Here is a 19,529-nt window from a genome sequence, read left to right as displayed (position 1 = left end):
AAATTGTGGCTCCAGATCCTTTGAGTTTTCAAGAGATGCCAGAGCTCCAGACGTTTCAGTGAAATGCCCTGATTTTCGAATGTTGGCAACTTATTCAATATTTTTCAAACACCACAGGCCAAACAAAACACATCTGTGGACCGGATGTAGCCCGCAGGCGCCAGTTAGCAAATTCTAGTTTATAAGAACAGGAATGTTTAGCCTGGAAAAGAAAAACCTTTGAAGGGATATAGTACTAGTAACATCAAGTATCTGAAAAATGACTATGTAGAAGATGGTGTGGATTAATGCATGTGTCTCTAGAAGGCAGAACCCAATCTAAAGGCTGGGTGTTCATAGAAGCAGAATGGGGCACAGTCTATAAGTCTATTAGAGCAGCTGTCCAGCAAGAAACGGCTTCAAAATGCAGCGAGCTGCCCATCCCTGATGTGCTCCAGCAAAGGCTACATAACCAGGATTCCTGCTTTGGGTCAGAAGTTGGACTAGGTCAAAGGCTCCCAATTGTGGCTGCACATTAGAAACTTGAAACAAAGCATACAGATTCCTGGACCCTGTCCCAGAACCACAGAGTAAGGTCCAGGAGTATTTTTAAAAAGCATCCCCGTTGGGTGTATACCCAGTAATAGGATTGCTGGGTCAAATGGTATTTCTAGTTCTAGATGATTTAGAACCACTTAATCTTTGACTGTAACACTGGCATTCTAGTCCTGTGATCCAGGGTTTTCCCTATCTGGCCAGTAAGGAAGGGAAGGAGGGATTGAGGAAAGGAAGAACAATGTACCGGAGCTCATTATGGAGCAGGCCCTGTGCTGCTTTCCTTATGTCATGTCACTGTGTTTTTCACAACAACCTGGTGAGTTGTGAAGTGATGTCCTCCACCCCGTTTCCCTAAGAAAGAAACGGGGGCTTGGAGAGTTTGGGAATGGCCTAATGTGACTGCCAGTCACTGGGAAGATCTTTCTGGCTCCAGATCCCATGCTAGTTCAACTATGCCACATTGCCCTCTTCTCACCCAACAAACATTTTTCCAAGTGCCCATGGTGGGCCAGGCAATGCATTAGGTGGCAGGGATTCTGCACTGATCAAGATACAGTCCCCAAGCTCAACAAGCTTTGGAATCTAGAGAAGAAGAAGAAAAGTAAGCAGTGACATCACAGTGGGAGCAACAGGGTCTATGGGAGGGGCACCCACCCGACCTGGTGTCATCAGGGAAGGCTTCAGAGAGGAGGTGACCGCTAAGCTGGGGAAAAGAGATTCCAGGGTGAAGGCGCAACAACATCTACAGAGACCCAAAGATCAGAGGGAGCCTAAGCCTACCAGGTGTGGGGAAATGTGACTAGTTCAGAGGCTGGAGTGCGGGATGCAAGGAGTGAAATTGTAAGGTAGGGCTGGCCACACTGAGACTTTGTCACTAACCTCAGAGAAACAGGAAGCAAGTAAGACTGAACAGAAGGGGGTGACATATGCAGATTCACATTTTAGTAGCTCAGACTGGCTGCAGAGAGGAGAATGGATTGGTGGAGGGAACACATGGGAGGCTGTGGCAGTCATTCAGCTAAGAGGCGATGACAAGCCACATAAAAGTGGTGGCACAACAGAAGATGTGCAGCATAGAGATGATGTTTTTTCACTCATTCACTCATTCTTTCAGTAAATAATATTACAGAGTCCTTGTTATGTGCTGGCCATTCTGCCTAGGCTGGACATACAAGCATGGGTAAAAGCAAACATAGTCCCTGCTGCTGTGAAGTTCACACTGTTAGCCCTCTGCTAGGGAAAAGATGTTTAGGGAAGTACTTTCAAAAGTATTAAATAAGGCCAGACGTGGTGGCTCATACCTGTAATCCCAGCACTTTGGGAGGAGAGGTGAGCGGATCACCTGAGGTCAGGAGTTCAAGACCAGCCTAGCCAATATGGCAAAACCCCATCTCTACTAAAAATACAAAAATTTGCCAGGCATGGTGGCACACGCCTGTAATCCCAGCTACTCAGGAGACTGAGGCAGGAGAATCGCTTGAACCCAGGAGGCGGAGACTGCAGTGAGCTGAGAGGGCGCCACTGCACTCCAGCCTGAGCAACAGAGCAAGACTCCTCCGTCTCAAAACAAACAAACAAAAAGCATATTGGTTTTTATGCTATCAATAATAACATAGTAAGGAAAGGACGTACAGGGCTGGCTCCTCCATCATCAATTCTCAAAGAGTCATTAAGCATAGGAGTCACATAAGATAAATGGAAAGAGTTATTGCAAAGCCAGTACTCTTCAGAATTACATCCCTGATGTTCATATATGACAGTGTCAATCAGACTGTCTGCTCTCAGTGTATTTCATTCAAGGAAAGTAAGAACAATTTACCTACATTTTAATTCATCATTCTTTGAAGAGAAGTGATGGATTTAAAAATGGTGGCCGGGCGCAGTGGCTCAAGCCTGTAATCCCAGCACTTGGGAGGCCGAGACGGGCGGATCACGAGGTCAGGAGATCGAGACCATCCTGGCAAACACGGTGAAACCCCGTCTCTACTAAAAAATACAAAAAAACTAGCCGGGCAAGGAGGCGGGCGCCTGTAGTCCCAGCTACTCGGGAGGCTGAGGCAGGAGAATGGCGAGAACCCGGGAGGCGGAGCTTGCAGTGAGCCGAGATCCAGCCACTGCACTCCAGTCCGGGCGACAGAGTGAGACTCCGTCTCAAAAAATAATAATAATAATAAAAATAAAAATAAAAATGGTAATAAGATTTTAAGCTAATAAATTAGAAACATTCTCAAAAAGTTACTAAATGTGGCCTTGCACTAAACTAAATTAAAACTCTTCTTGTGGCATTTGAGATTGTTGCTAGGTGCTGAAGAAGCAAGTTTGGATCTACCCTAAAACTGGCCACAGAACAAGCAACTGGAAAATCACGGCGTGGAGGGAAGGGGGTAGGTGTCTGAAAACTGTGCTATCAATTTCTTCAATAACTCCATTCAGGTTGCAGTCCCAGTTCGCCAATGAGGCCAGGACGTTCTTACCAGAGTCCTCATTGTTTAAACCACAGCCACAACATTCTTTTAATTCTTTTAGTCCATCCCAGTGTAATAATCACCCTCGATTAAATAGCTGTGCCTGTGGATGGCACATTAAGCTGCTTCTCTTTTAGAGGTGATTTTTATTTTTTGCGACCTCTCAGATGACCCCTCTGATCTTTTCTCATTCTGGCATCTCAAAGGCCAGCAAAGAAAAACATAAATTAGAAAATGAAAATGTTGGCCGGGCGCGGTGGCTCAAGCCTGTAATCCTAGCACTTTGGGAGGCCGAGACAGGCGGATCACTAGGTCAGGAGATCGAGACCATCCTGGCTAACACAGTGAAACCCCGTCTCTACTAAAAAATACAAAAAAAACTAGCCAGGCGAGGTGGCGGGTGCCTGTAGTCCCAGCTACTTGGGAGGCTGAGGCAGGAGAATGGCGTAAACCCAGGAGGCGGAGCTTGCAGTGAGCTGAGATCCGGCCACTGCACTCCAGCCTGGACGACAGAGCCAGACTCTGTCTCAAAAAAAAAAAAAAGAAAGAAAATGAAAATGTTCCCTTCCCTTTCTGTTTTTCACTTGAAACACTGCTCTTAACACCAGCTCACCACTGATCTCGAATCACTGAGAAAGACCCTCTTCTCGTTTCTTCCTTCGCCATGGTGCTGTTTCATGAGATTATGATAGACCCTTCCCCAGTCCACCAGAAAAAGGGAGCACACACCCCAGATTGGTAGCACTGAGTCAAAATCTGCTTGCCCAGAAATGTTATAGAAAAAAGGAAATCATGTCTCATATGGGTTGAATAATCCCAACCTTAACATTTGGCAACTCAAAGAAAAACACAAATGAGGAAGACGCATATGAGTTCTTACAAGCCAGCCTCCAACACAACCAGCTTTTTAAAAATGTATTGGATTCCTAAAACTAAGATTCTAGTCTTCCTCCCCCTTCTATAAATTGTACAGCCAGGAAAGAAGAGGCAACACCAAATGGTGACAGGGACTTTTGTTGCTATTATTGGGCTGTTGGTTTTATCATAGTATTACATAGTATTGATGAACTTTTAAAAAATCACTTTCCTCAAACTTTCTAAATATGTTACTGTCGTTGCTCAAAGAGAGGTCTGAGATTTGTTACGTATTTTAGACATCTTCTAAGTAACTCCACAGAAGACTGTCAAAAAAAAAGTGTGACCTCAATCTGCCTATAGGTGCCCTAGTGGAGAATGCTTGATACCAGATGACAACCCCCACATGCCCCAATAGTGCAAGAACAAAGTAGAGGCCAGAGAGGGGGCTGGTGGTTTCTTCTTAGTTCTCAGAAGGACTTACCTGATGATCCACTCACCTCTCCTTCCACCTTAAGGGAAGAATAGGAGATAACAAGCAAAACTTCTAGAAAGAATAATTAGCCCTTCAACTTCTAACATCCAGGCGGTTCATTTCCCAGTGAGAGAGATAAATGGGCAACGGTAAGCTGTGCCACACACTAGGTATCTTATTTTTCAAGAATAGCTTTCTCGGCCAGGAGCAGTTACTCACACCTGTAATCCCAGCACTTTGGGAGGCCAAGGCAGGCGGATCACAAGGTCAGGAGATCAAGACCATCCTGGCTAACATGGTGAAACCCTGTCTCTACTAAAAATACAAAAACTTAGCCGAGCGTGGTGGTGGGCGCCTGTAGTCCCAGCTATTCGGAGGCTGAGGCAGGAGAATGGCACGAACCTGGGAGGCAGACCTTGCAGTGAGCCAAGACTGCACCACTGCACTCCAGGTTGGGTGACAGAACAAGACTCTGTCTCAAAAAAATAAAACATAAAAACTTAAAAAAAGAATAGCTTTCTCTTTAATGCTTTCACATGGGTTCTAACAGTAACCTTGGAGAAGAATAACCTGAAATCCCATGTTAGTGCCCCATTTTCTCCAGGCTGTTTGTCTGCTTCTCTCAGAACATAGTGTGATTCATCCATTAGGCTATCTGGAAAATAGGCATTCAGAATAAAGGCAAAGGGGATATAACAGGCAAGACTATTAGAGGTAGCTCTAAGCTTTGCTTTGTGCTGCTCAAGTGATTCATGAATGCAATTCATTTCCTTGCCTACAGTTCACATGCTCATGGCTGTTCAGAGATGAAAAGGTAAGATGTTCCAAGTAGTTTCGTCAAATGGACCAAATCCTGATGCTGTTTATGAGCCTTGAGATAAAAAAAACTCTGACTTCATAGCAACTCTTAATTATGTGAATGCACACCAAGAATAGGATAAATATAAAATATATGGATAACCATGGAAAACAAGTTTAAGTTGGCATCCTGCTTCAGCCCTGCTAAATCATTTACCAGAGTAAACCTGGCTTGAAAACACTTTCAATTCCCCAACTGCTGTCAAGTGGGAGAGCAAACGAACAGAGAAATGATGGGATGGGAGTCGGAGAAAGGCCTGACAAATATGTAGTTAGAGCTGCCACTTCCATTCCTGTGCCTCTAGCAGACATCACTAATAAAGCATGATACTCTTTTCCATCTTGAATAAGCACAACCTTAGACTCTTTCTCAGCACTCAAGTAGTCCAGGCAATCATTACCAATCAATAACAGCTGGCCCATTTGCCGTTCCAGTTTAGGAGAAATCTGGATGATCCACCAGTTATATCATCAGTTAACTTTTAATTTCAACAAGAATTAAACATTGGTTGATTAGTCTTTCATTTAACTACTTTATTTTCCTCTAAGAACTAGAATAGTTTATGGAAATTGTCATGAAAAGCTAAAACACATTGCTTCTAAGTTCTCTAAGATGGACAGATAAGCATGCTGTCTCAGCACACAGCACAAGATTGTCTTGTGAGTCAGGGGAGCAAAGAATCAGATGAAGGTTTAGCCTAACAGGGAGTGAAGACATGACTGCAGCTAGAAGTTAAGGGCTGCTGGGGACTGGGTACTTGGAGGCCTCACTTGGGGGAATATGGGCAAAGCCAGGAACCGCACAGAGACCACAGGAATCCACTCCTACTACCTAAGAGACGTCTCTCATGTACAGAAATTCCTTTGAGTTAAAGTTTCCCCTGTTGAAATCACCTCTGAGTGAATGAGGAGACTATCTTTCAGTCACACCTTAGTGGAGAATGTTTACTTAGGTTGTTTTTTCTTGACTCCTAAAAAAAGAGCAGCAGCAAGAGGAAGTTGGGTGTTTCGAATGGAGACAAAGAAAGAAAACAAATGTGATTTGAGGCCTCCTAAGAAGGACTGTCTTGAATCCAGTGCTGGGCTTGAGGCATGTTGAGAATCACTTATTGAGCTACTACTGTATGGCAAGGACTTTTCATACATTATATTGCTTCCTCCTCATCCCTAAGAGTGAGTTACGATTAACACCTTCCATTTACAGATGAGAAAACCAAGGCTCAGTAATGTAAGTAATCTGCCTGATGTTACAAAGCGGGTGAGGGGCTGAGGCCTCATCCAGACCAAGATTTCTCTGACCCCAAAGCTTGTTTCTGTCCCCGTTACACTGAGCTGGCTCTTCTGGGGAAGCATCACAGACACACTTGGCACACTCAGAAATAAATGTTCCTTAAGGCCATTGCCTGCCTTACTCTGCCACCTCCTTCCAGAGATTAGGAAGGAAGCAAATTGTCCTCATGCAAGGCAGGCCTTAAGAGAGAAGGATCACCCCCACCTGTTGGAACATCTTGTCTTAGAGAGATTAGGGGGCTGCAGACTGGAATGGCATGTGTCATCCTCCTTCGGCTCAGATATCATTCCTCCCTTGTGGAGAGAGGCAGCTTCAAAGGGGGTCAGAAACAGAAACTGAGCACAGTGAATGAGAGGCTGGAGGGGCAAATGTCCTCCTGCCACCTTTGATGAGGCAGAGGCATCCGTGTGGGGCAGGATGTGCTCTGTTTGGTGATATAGGAGAGGGAGTGTCTAGAAGCTAGTCCTGTCCTGCTCCATCAGTGGGATTTCCCTGGGGATCACACACTCCCTCACAGTATGTAGACGCCACTGTGCACCTGCATGCCAAGAGAAGGCAGCGGGCTAGGAGGACCCCCCGCCTCTTTTCTAAGTGTATCCTACCCACCCCTATGCCATGACCCAGGCTGCAGCTGCTCTCCAAGGACTACTTGGTCCTGCACCCTCAATATTCTGGGAGATCACAGGATTTGCCCTTTGGGCAGGTCCAAGGACACCCAGGAGCAGCATCACCAGCACATGTGGACCAGGCAGGCATAGTTCCTGCCACAGAAGCAGTGACACAGGGAGCAGGATACCTCCAGGGTATGATGTGGGGAAACGGGGAGCAGGAAGAGATGGCAAGTAACACACACTCAGTGTTTTCTGCATATCCCAGTGAATCCTCCAACTATCCCCATTCTGCAGAAAATTTCAATAACTTAGCCAAGGAGCCAGGATCAACTAGGTACTTTCACCAAAGTACCTGTAACAGAAGACAAGAGTGAACGTCTTTCCCCGCATGTCTGCCTGAAAAATACATTTTTAACTTAACATTTACATGAATTTTGCAGTCTAGCGCTGCCTTAAGATATCCATGTTCGTTTCAATGGAAAAATTATGTCTTTAGTTGACTCACTTAAAAAAATTAACCATCTGCAAAATCATGCTAATCCCACGAGTGATGCGGATCCTGGCATTTCTCAGGGGTACCACCTCGAGGGGCATAAGAATCTTGGGCCAAGTCAGGGCCACCCCAGGCACCATGAGCTGCTCCTTCTTTTCCCAGCTTGGAGGTTCCAGGTGTTCATTAGGAGATGCAGCAGGTTATAAACCATAACTCAGGAAAGAGGAATAGTGGGGGGCAGCAAGCAGGAGACAACGCAGCACAAAGAAGCCCCAAGAAAGGTGATCAACAGATCCAGACCAACAGAGCCAAAGGAGCACAAGCACTTTGGGACTCCAATCACTTTGCCCTCCTCAGGTTTGTGACCAACGCTCCGGTGATGAAGGACTAGTAATCAACAGTAAGCTCATGGATGGGAATTCCCTTCATTGAGCCTCTCTCTCTCTCTGTCTCTCTCTCACACACACACCCGCCACACCACCACTTTGGGGGAAGGAGAGGAGATATTGCAGAGCTACAGTTTTGGAACTGGAACAAGGAGGGACTTTCTGGCGGATCAAAGTATGCTAGAGATCAGGCAGTACTGGAGCCAAGAGTTTGCAACCAGGCAGATAGAGATCCGGGGGGAACACACGGGCACCAAACACGAAAGTCATATGGCCTCTGAAACTGGCTTTTATGAGCCAGTAGGTGTGTGAGCTTAGGTCATGGATAATTTTCAGAGAAACCACTTGTATCACACAGTCCCTATTCAAGAACCCAAAATGTTTCTGCACGAAATATTTGAACCCCTATGTATTGAATGGTGATCTAGTCATTCCTTTGTTGCCTAGACAAAGGCGAATTCTCAGGAATCTACCAAGACCATAAGCTCCAGAAAGGCAGGGATTGGGTCACTGTGGCCACCACTATACCCCTAACTCCTGGCACATAGCAGGCCCTCACTAAATCTCTGCTCATGATTCATTCACATTCATTCAGAATAACACATTTGTTCACCCTGCCTCTTCCACTCTACTTTTACAGGGAGTATTAACCAAAAAGGTTACTGCAGGGCCTCACAGAAGTACATCTACGTGAGTAAAAATTCTGCATCACAGCAACTGCAGTGGTGTCACATCAGACATGTTTTTGCTCAAAAGAATTCAATTAACACCCACAGGGAAGGGAGTGGACACGGACACACACACTTCAATCAGGAACTCAATGATCACATGCCCACGGTGAGAGAGAAAAAAGGAAACACGACCCCACAGCTTCCTCTGCATCTCATTCCAGAAAGATTTTCAGTGTGAACATCTCACAGAGCTGACTGGGATTCTAGTGTTTAAAGAAACGTATTTTTCATACAAGTTGGCCCCTAAATCAAGCCAACTTCTTACCTGGTGCTCAAGGAAACAGCAATGCAGCTCCAACTCTGCAGGCCAAAGTGGCTGTGTTGGCCTCCACAAGGGATAGTGTACAGGCCTCCAAGGTGGCACCTTCCGAAGAGATTTTCAAGAGTAATTTTGACTCTACAAGACTTCTGCCTCATACATATAGGGGCTTAGCCACCCAGAGAGCTATGACCTCTCTGACACTGTCTCGTGTATCGCCCAAACAAGGTTAGACTGAAGGAAGGAGAAGTTCCCAAAGGAGAGCGTCATACATCTTGTTACACAAGCGGTCTATAAAGTAAGTCTGTTTAACGTAGACAATGTTATTTTTGGCATATCATCTTCCAACCAGTTTTCTGGTTTTCAAAATAATATCTACGAGGTGATTACTCCAGAGGGCCCACTTGGAATTTTTATGATTTTTTTTCTAACTGATTTCAGCACATGTTATTTCAAGATCTCTATTAAACATATCAAACACATTTAACCTTACCTAAAATAAAACCAACTCATTAGATGATATAAAGAACATCTCATTAGCAGAGCACTGATATTTTCTCTCTTCCAGCTAAGCATTGCTTATTATATGCTTGAGCACTGTGCAGTCTTATCATGCCACCATTATCAGCCTCATATGCTGAGCCTAAGCATAAAACTATAATAATGGAATTGGACCTGTACACTGCTAAGCTCTTGGATACTGGTTCATACAATCTGGCCAATTTATATAGCCAGTTTAAACCAATGGCATGTTTTCATAAACAAGGCAATTCTCACACTTTTAATGATCTGATTTATTAGACCTTTTAAGTAAACAAGCTTAGAACTCTTTCTTTCTCTTTTTAAAAAGGTACATACAGCAACTTTAAGATATTATATGTGTATGTATCTTTGGGAATACTACAGCACCTTTAAGAGGGTATATGTATCTTTGGGAACATAGACTCTTTTCTAAAGTATAGTCTAGGTTTCTCTAATGCTAGGTGAATTTTAGAATCACTTTAAGGCAATCAAGTCACTTTGGAGACAAAGAAAGAATAAGATGAAGATAGTAACTGAAAAGCAACCTCAGATAAGCTATAGCTATTTTCATATTCTTTACCCCCATAATTCTTGTGGGAAATTACTATAAGGAAATGATCAGAGATGAGCACAAAGATTTATGTTCAGGGTGTATATTGGGGTATTGGTTATTGTAGGAATAAAAAACAAAAGCTTAATTGTCCAATCTCAGGGATATAATAAAATCTGGCACATGAAAATGATGGGATATTATGCAGCTATTAAAAATGTCATTTCAAATAATTTTTAAAGACTTGGAGAAATAATTGTTATATATCATTAGGTGACCATTTTAAAAAACAGTAAACAAAACTATATCCAAGGCCTAGCATAGTGTCTGGCATCTGGCAAACATTCAAAAAGAATTTTGTTGCATTAAGTAATATATACAATGAGATGGCAAGTCTATATTTTAAGTAAATATGTACATACATACATAAAGACGAAGAGGAAGAGAAAAAAGACCAAGTCAGTAGTATTTATCTCTTAGTGATTAGATTACGAGTTATTTTCTCTTTTTTTCTTTTGCTCATCTGTATATACCACATGTTACAGTTAATACCTATCACTGATATAGTTGGGAGAGAAAAGAAATGCTATAAAAACTAAACGTGAAAACACACGTCTACCTGAAATTGCATTTTCAATGGAATTTTAAAAGAGTAATTAGAACACAGAAGCCTGACGATCCCAGCAGCAACAACAGAAGCAGAGTCATGGATTGGAAGGTCACATATGCCTGTTCCCGAATAGATGCTCCAACGCAGGCCAAACTGGAATTCTGGGACTAGAAGAACAGCTGGGTTTTTTTGTTTTTGTTTTTGTTTTTGTTTTTGTTTTTTTGAGACACAGTCTCTCTCGCTTTGTCACCCAGGCTGGAATGCAGTGGCACAATCTCCACTCACTACAACCTCTGCCTCCAGGGTTCAAGTGATTCTCATGCCTTAGCCTCCCGAGTGGCTGGGATTACAGGCACACCACCATGCTTGGCTAATGTTTGTATTTTTAGTAGAGACAGGGTTTTGCCATGTTGGCCAGGCTGGTCTCAAACTCCTGGCCTCACATGATCCTCCCAGCTCAGCCTCCCAAAGTGCTGGGATTAGAGGAGTGAGCCACTGCTCCAAGCCAGAACAGCTGTATTTTTAAAGCAAGTATATGCTTCATTTTTCCCTTTGCATCAGAATCTTCTATGTTGAGATGATGTATAAAATCTAAGCCAAATTGAGCTAGTTTTAATTCATTCTGTTTACTGAACAACATTAGCCCAACTTTTCAACTGAAGATTTTTCTTGCTTTTAGTAGAGAAAAGGTTATTTTGCATGTCATTGGCTAGGCTTCAGAAACCAAAGGTTTTGGCAGCATGAGCTTCTCTCAGTGCAGGGGTTTAGATGGTACCAATGCCTCAATCTAACATTTGAAGTGGGAGAGTGTGCGGTAGTAAATCCATGTGTTTCCAATTTTCCCATCCCTGAAACCAGAGATTAGAGAGAATCTCCACAAATAATTTTTGATGACCTCAAATGGCTTCAATTAAATGAAATCAAATCAAATATTTCTAGTTGAATACTATGTATTGTTAACGAGGATGAAATGTGTTCTTGATTGACCTAGTATCTGAAAAAACTATCTGGCACTTTAAATGATATATATTTAAGCCCTGTCACTAAGCAGCCATTTAATTAAAGTAAATGTCTCAGCATAAATCCTCCTGGCACAGGGTCATGTAGATTTAAAAATCAACCTGCAATTAGGACTTTCAGCCTAATTATGTGGCAACAAACTTAGTCTAGGAGTAGTGACATATTGAGGGTCTTTAAAAGCTTTACACTTTTGTGTCAAAATTTATGATGCTGTTTCCTCCTCCTTTCCTTCTCAATTTGTATTCAACTTCACAACCTTGATTAACAGCAGCATCTGGCAGTTCTCTCCCAAGCAGCTGTGATGTAGAGGAAAGAACACAAAATTTAAAGTCAAACCAAACGGGGTTCAAGGATTTGTTCTGCCCCTTGCTGGCTCCAACTGTGCCCTGGATACCTGTCTTAGTAAAACCAAGAAGACATCACCTACCTCTTCAGGAGGCTGAGGATCAAAGGAGTAACTCATGTGAAGGTACTGGGTACAAAGTCATCATTCAAAATACGGTCTAGTATAGTTTTCAAAAATTAGTGTCCTAATGTGGAAGTAATACATAAGAATGGTGCTTCCATTCAACAGAGGAAATGAGTCATTTCTCCCTAAAGGTCTTTCACTTAGGGAAAGCAGCAATATTTCCTCCATAGTTCATGCTATCCTGTAATCCGCAAATTTCTTTGGAGTTTCTTCTGTGAACTAATTAATACACACCAAAGGATCAATGTCACTGCAGGGAAAATCTGTGACTTCTTAGTCTGTCCTACCTTCCTCCATTTTAGGAGCTGTCCCTCCTAAATCCTTGTGATCCAGATGAAACTGTTCATGGATACATTTCCCTCAGCTGTTCTCATCACCAGGGCTGGGTGCATTATCCAGGCTGACCAGAGTGCTTTTTCAGAAATTGATTTGGATTGTGGGAGGAGAGCAAGGGTGGTCCATCTCTAAGATACTGAGTTCAAAGTGCACGTCATCATCTCTCACTTCCCTTTCTATAACTGGAAGATAGTAGACTTTCCATTTTGCACTAACATTACTACACATAACTAACAGCACTAACAGCCCACACATAACTACCTTTTCTGGTCTTTTTCCAGCAGAAAAACATTTCCAATCTCACAAACATCAACATCCAGGAAGCAATGCCATGAAATCTAAGACAGCCAGAAGGCAGAGTCTGGCTTTGTCAGCAAGAACATTGGTTCAACACACACACACACACACACACACACACACACACGCCCCAAAAACAAAAACACACAGAAAATCACTCCTTCGGGGGAAAAGGGAAAAAAGGACTCAGTGACCATCAAAAATAAAAAGGCAGAACTGGCTGATCTGCAAAAACTCCCAGACAAAATCACCAGCACTGTAAGAGGACCCTGAAGATGAAAAAGGTTTGACTATGTTCTCATCACTGTTTGCCAAGTGAGTCTGGTTTTGCTGATGAAAACATAATTTCATTTACTTTCCACTTTTGTTTCCATGGTCCAATGATCTCTCCACATTACTAGGTTATCTAAATAATCACAATTATCTCCTATTTACTGATGCGCTGTGTTTTTCAATCCATCAAAACCAGCAAAGAAGCAAAGAAATATCCAGGGTGTCAGATATAATATAAATGCTACCAGGATGTCATTCAAAATAGAGCCACCTTTTAAGGCTCAAAAACCATACAGTGATTTGGATGTTCACTAAAGTTGGATAGCTCCCAAAATGGATTTTGATGGAGGAACATATCCATATTCTTTAATGTAGAAAATGTTGGGGTCCTCATAGCCCACCAAAATTCAAGTGATTGAACTAGAGAAAGAGTAGTATTTGCTTGAATGACATAATAGACTCTCCTGCAGAGAGGCAGCAAAAATAGCACATTCAATTGAGTTTCTGAAAAACACTTGAAATTGTTGTATAAAACAACTGAGAAATTAAACAACAGGAAAATGTCTGGATAACAAATCCAGAAGAGGTAATTTTCCCCCTTCTGTGCAGAGCCACAATTGTTCTACTCATCTGCTCTTTCTCAAGGAGCACCCTTGAGATTTTTATCCTTTGAAGTAATAAACGTATGAGAGGCTTTTTTAACAACTGTGGGATCCAGGTTTTCTCATCTGTTAAATGAATGGGTTAGATGGTATGTATTTTTTTTAGGTTCTTTCTAGATCTCAAAAGTCTGTGGTTCAGCACGGAATACACAGCTCTCACAGAGTTTCCAAAAACACTGGAGTAATTGGCCCCCAAGGAAAGAACACTCAGCCACAAAGCCCTTCACGCCTGGACTGGAACATTTGTTTCCTCTGCTTCCTATTGATGGATAGGATAAGATGGGCAATAGTGCAAGTATTTACATAAGAGTTTTTACTAATGAAAATCAAGATGAAAACACTAAAATAAAATAAAAAGAAAGAATAATGGTCAAGATCAGGATACCAAAGCAGATGGATTCTCATTTGCCTGGGGTACTTTAGGAGACGTCTTCCTTGTAAAATGGCAGAGAGATGGGAAGACTATCCTGTACCTGAAAGGATTTAAAAAAAGATATTCCAATAGAAGGAATGAAAGATGTTTACTGAGATTATCATTCTTCAACGTTTTTCCCCTTCCAAATTCCCAGGAGCAGGTGTCTCTGCATTCCTTAAGACAGCAACTACTGATCCTCACCTACACCCCTCCATTCTCCAGGGATGTCTGAAATACCAGTGGGACTTCCTGCTATTCCCCACTACCTTTCTGGATCTTAGCTGTACCACTCCCCTTCACCTATTGAACATGGCATTCTACAGCCAAAGTGAACCATTTACCTGGGTTTTCCCAGCTTCACATCTTGGCTCAAGCTCTTCTTTTAATTGCTCCCAAACCAATCACTACATTTGAAGGGCCACCTTCTCCATAAAGCCACCCATGACCCATCCCACAGCCCACTTTGTACCTCCCACATATTTCTGCGATGGACTGATGAAAGCCTGTACTTTTGGAGTTTAAGAAAGAGATGGTGAGAAATTAAATATTGACTGTCCAAGGGATAGAGAAAAAAACACAGTTGTCTGATGCCACTTTAGACTTCCTGGTATGGGAGGGGATAAAGTCCCTTTTTTTTTTTTTTTTGAGATGGAGTCTTGCTCTGTCACCCAGGCTGGAGTGCAGTGACATGATCTCGGCCCGCTGCAATCTCCGCCTCCTGGGTTCAAGCAATTCTCCTGCCTCAGCCTCCCAAGTAGCTGGTATTACAGGCACCCACCACCACACCCAGGATATTTTTGTATTTTCAGTAGAGACAGGGTTTCTCCATGTTGGCCAGGCTGATCTTGAACTCCTGACATCAGGTGATCCACCTGTCTCAGTCTCCCAAAGTGCTGGGTGGGATGTGGGATTACAAGCGTGAGCTACCATGCCTGGCTGGAATGCAGTGGCACAATCTTGGCTCTGCACCTCCCAGGTTCAAGCAATTCTCCTGCCTCAGTCTCCTGAGTAGCTGGGACTACAGGTGCCCACCACCACACCCAGCTAATTTTTGTATTTTCAGTAGAGACGGGGTTTCACTGTGTTGTCCAGGCTGGTCTTGATCTCCTGACCTCGTGATCCGCCTGCCTCAGCCTCCCAAAGTGCTGGGATTACAGGCGTGAGCCACTGCGCCTGGCCCTAAAGTCACTTTTTTAAAACCATTTTTAAGTGGATAGTTCTGTGGCATTAGGCACACTAACATTGCTGTATGACATCACTACTGCCCACTTCCAGAACATAAAGTCACTTTTGCTTAAACTAGTTTGGTGGGATTTCTGTTACTTGCGTCCAAAAAATAAATCCTGACTAATAAATGCATCATATACATTAGTAAATGTAAGAAATTCAGAAGGGCTTTGAGAGCTGTTTTAAAAATGATAAATAAAGCAAAATTTTCTGGCACTGTGAAAGCAAATGGGACCCCAATGAAAGGTTCCCAACGACAATCATGATTTGCAAAGAGCAGGAAAAATAATTCACCAGATGGATCATGTGATGTAAATCATGGAAATTTTTTTTAGTTTTTATATTTGTAATAGGAGAAAGCACCAATATGCAAAGGAAGCTCGAATCTCACCTCCCAAGGGAAAAAGACATTCTACAGAGAAAATTAGAATTGTGCCAAAAGGGCAAATCTCCAAAGGCACAAGAGGCCTTAGAGAATACGAAGGAAGTAACAAGAGTGAGTAAATGCCTTCAAACAAAAATTTCCCTTTATTTTAACAAGCTGTAGAAGGCCGTTCTTCATATTAACCTTACATATAAAAATAATTTATTAAAAGTTTAAATGAAGAATATTCAAGATCACTTTTTTCATGTCAGCAGAAAACCTTATGCAAGTTACTTTGAAAGTAATCTAGAAAACTTACGTAAGAATTAAAGCGTACAATATTTTTAAATGTAAAACAAAGATAATAGTCATATCCTAATCCTTTCTTTGTGGCAGGCCTTAATTCCCTCACAGTTTTTATTTCTTCTTTACCATATATTTAAATTTGAATAACATTATATCCAATTTTCTCCAGCAAAGAAATTTCTGTCATTAATATGGCTAAATATTTTATTATAAATTCTACAGTGTTATGATCCAATAAAGAGTTAGACTAGCCACTATGATGTTCTTGGTATCATAGTTGTTAGCCTAGAAAATGGGTTCTCCATATAATGGGAAAGTTTTTCTTATTTCTCCTCCTTTTTCTCCACTTATCAAAGTATTGTCATTGTGTATTTCAAGACAAGAAATATGATCTAAAGAAGGAAATGCAACAGAGAGTTGTCATAGGTAGACATTGGTCATTTGCTTGATAGCCAGACTCAATCACATACTCTTTACCTTCGTGGGGAGGCTCCACAGCTAGACAGTGAATGCTTCAATTAATTCCTGTGTCAGGCTGATTGTATTTCTGGGGGCAAAAAACAGCCTTTCTTAAAGGGGCATTCAGGGATCTACTTTATGCTGACTCACAGGTAGGCTTAGAACTGATAATTTGCTATCCTGGTGGGTTTTTAAGATTATGTTATATAATGTCAAAGTCATTTTTACAAAAACAACTTGGAGAACATACTCTTCTAAGTTAACATTATTTGAGCTATCGTAAAAATAGCTGCTAGAGGTTGGGCACAGTGGCTCATGCCTGCAATCCCAGCACTTTGGGAGGCCGAGACGGGCAGATCACCTGAGGTCAGGAGTTCAAGGCAAGCTTGGCCAATGTGGTGAAACCCCATCTCTACCCAAAAAAATGCAAAAATTAGCCAGGTGTGGTGGCACGCACCTGTAATCCCGGCGACTCAGGAGGCTGAGGCAGGAGAATCACTTGAACCTGGGAGGTGGAGGTTGCAGTGAGCCGAGATCACAGCACTACACTCCAGCCTGGGTGACAGAATGAGACTCTATCTCAAAACAAACAAACAAAAAAATAGCTGCTAGATAAGGTAATTTTTTTTTTTCAGAGACAGAGTCTCACTCTGTTGCCCAGGCTGGAGTACAGTAGAGTGATCATAGCTCACTGTAGCCTCAAACTCCTGGACACAAGTGATCCTCCCACCTCAGCCTCTTGAGTAGCTGAGACTATAGGCACACACCACCATGCCCAACTAATTTTTTTTATTTATTTATTTATTTATTTATTTATTTATTTATTATTTATTTTGAGGTGGAGTCTTGCTCTGTCGCCCGGACTGGAGTGCAGTGGCCAGATCTCAGCTCACTGCAAGCTCCGCCTCCCGGGTTTACGCCATTCTCCTGCCTCAGCCTCCTGAGTAGCTGGGACTACAGGCGCCCACCACCTCGCCCGGCTAGTTTTTGTATTTTTAGTAGAGATGGGGTTTCACCGTGTTAGCCAGGATGGTCTCGATCTCCTGACGTCGTGATCCGCCCGTCTCGGCCTCCCAAAGTGCTGGGATTACAGGCTTGAGCCACCGCGCCCGGCCAATTTTTTATTTTTTTGAAGAAACATCATCTCACTATGTTGCTTAGGCTGGAAATCTTTTTAAATGTAATATTTTAGTTACTCTTTGACTAGTAAGCTTGACCTCAAACTTCTGTCACAGCCTCTAAAACATGGAATAAAGTCCTTGCGAAGGCATAACTTAGATTGCCTCAACTTTTCATCTCTTCCAGGGAAAATTCCCTAAGAATATGAATGCATTACCTTCACCACCCTCGGCCATCTTTCACTCATTCAGAAGGTCGTTGGTAATGGGACAGCCTATGTTATAATATGTCTCTTTTCACTGGAGATAACCTCAAGAAGTCCCAGAGTGTGATGTGATAGACATGGAAAGAAATTACATATGATCAGCCAAAGGTAAGGACTAGAAAGCACAACAGGTCAGAGAGGCAACCTGGAGTCACAGAAAGCACCCAGTGTGAAGCAGGGGAAAGCTGGGCTCTGGGCTCTTCCACCTCTTGGGTGAGGCTACTTTATCACCAGAATCTCACTTCTGCCATCTGTAAAATGTTCTACTGCACTCCATGGCTAAGATCTCGTCCTATACCAAAATCCTAACATTAAAATGCTTCAATGACTCAAATATTCTCTTCTGTGATTCTGCTATAGCTAAGAACAGCACCCGGAGGAAAAGGAGAAATAAAGGTTCGACCAAGAGACTGGTATCCTAAGGCAGATAATGTGAGACTGTAACTGCCCTGTGTCCTGGAGTTGTTCACTAGGATCTGCTTTGTACTTTTATTTTTCTTTATCCCCCATGGTACCTACTGGTGCCTTGTAAGCAGACACAAGAAGAGGAGGAGGAGGGTAGGGAAGGAGGCTCCTAAACTTCTTGAGCCATAGCTGAAAACACAAAGGCAGGAGACAAAACAAAACTACCAAGAATAGTGTGTAATGGGAACTAAATATTCTCTTTAAAGATCAAAAACTTCCAAGAAGATGGAAGTTTTATTTAAGCCTTCAGATCCCCATCACTTGTGGATCATGTAGCTTTAAAAAACATTCTCTGCCCTCATTCTTCTGGAAGATTGAGACCTTCCTCTGGCCTAAGGAGACATCCTCTCTCCTCCGTTTTCCCCTCGTTGATCTTTCAGTGGGTATGACAGTCACAAAATAAGGGTTCTGGAGAAGTGTGGGAGAAAGGGCATCATCCTCATCATCTAAGGCTGTGCTCATTCTGTTTGAGTTTGCTTTCAACAGGTTTCTTTAGGCAATCCGATCATTTCATGCTCCTCCATCAGATTTCCTTCTTTTAGTCCTGATTTTTTGTTTGCTGCTGTTATTTTGATAAAACTACAACAGGGTTTCAAGGTGGTTGATTTTTGTTTTGTTTTGTTTTGTTTTTTGAGACGGATTCTCACTCTGTCACCAAGGCTGAAGTACAATGGCATGATCTTGGCTCCCTGCAACCTCCACCTCCCAGGTTCAAGTGATTCTCCTGCCTCAGTCTCCCAAGTAGCTGGGATTACAGGTATGTGCCACCACGCCTGGCTACTTTTTGTATTTTTAGTTGAGATGGGGTTTCACCATGTTGGCCAGACAGGTCTCGAACTCCTGTCCTCAAGTAATCCGCCCATCTCGGCCTCCCAAAGCGCTGGGATTACAGGTGTGAGTCATCACACCCAGCTGATTTATTTTTTATTATTAAACTATGAAATACTTGAAGCATACAAAACAGTTTAGATAATAATGTTACAGACACCCATATACCTACTGCTCAGATCAAGAAATGAAACATTAAAGATCCAAGCAAAGCCCCGGCCCCATTACCTCCCCTTCTACTTCACAGTAAATCACTATCCTGATATCAGTAGTTATCAATCCCATGTAGGTTTTAAAATATTTAGTGGATAGACTTATGACCATAAATAATGTAGTCTTTTAAAGGTTCACATAAAGGGAATTAGAGGGCATATATATTCT

General features: G+C 42.5%; 1 protein-coding gene and 1 long non-coding RNA gene across 13 annotated transcripts in view; one reads left to right on the top strand and one right to left on the bottom strand.

Annotated features, from left to right (window-relative positions):
- ANKRD44 (ankyrin repeat domain 44) overlaps window positions 1-19,529 on the bottom strand; it is a 362,557-nt gene that overhangs the window by 251,070 nt on the left and 91,958 nt on the right. The gene's annotated exons all lie outside the window — the stretch shown is intronic.
- LOC117094689 lies at window positions 1,227-17,992 on the top strand. Of its 3 annotated transcripts, XR_004441641.1 has the most exons (5): window positions 1,227-1,320; window positions 2,829-2,921; window positions 5,114-5,146; window positions 11,932-12,132; window positions 17,777-17,992. It is a non-coding gene; the product is annotated as an uncharacterized LOC117094689 (long non-coding RNA). The 3 variants fall into 3 exon arrangements; XR_004441640.1 differs by lacking the exon at window positions 5,114-5,146; XR_004441639.1 differs by lacking the exons at window positions 11,932-12,132; window positions 17,777-17,992 and adding an exon at window positions 7,748-7,839.

This window comes from Trachypithecus francoisi, unplaced genomic scaffold, assembly GCF_009764315.1.
Source record: "Trachypithecus francoisi isolate TF-2019V2 unplaced genomic scaffold, Tfra_2.0 Lachesis_group13, whole genome shotgun sequence".
Taxonomy (NCBI): Eukaryota; Metazoa; Chordata; class Mammalia; order Primates; family Cercopithecidae; genus Trachypithecus; species Trachypithecus francoisi.
The sequence above is the reverse complement of the archived record's forward strand: the minus strand, read 5'-3'. Positions and strand labels throughout refer to the sequence as shown.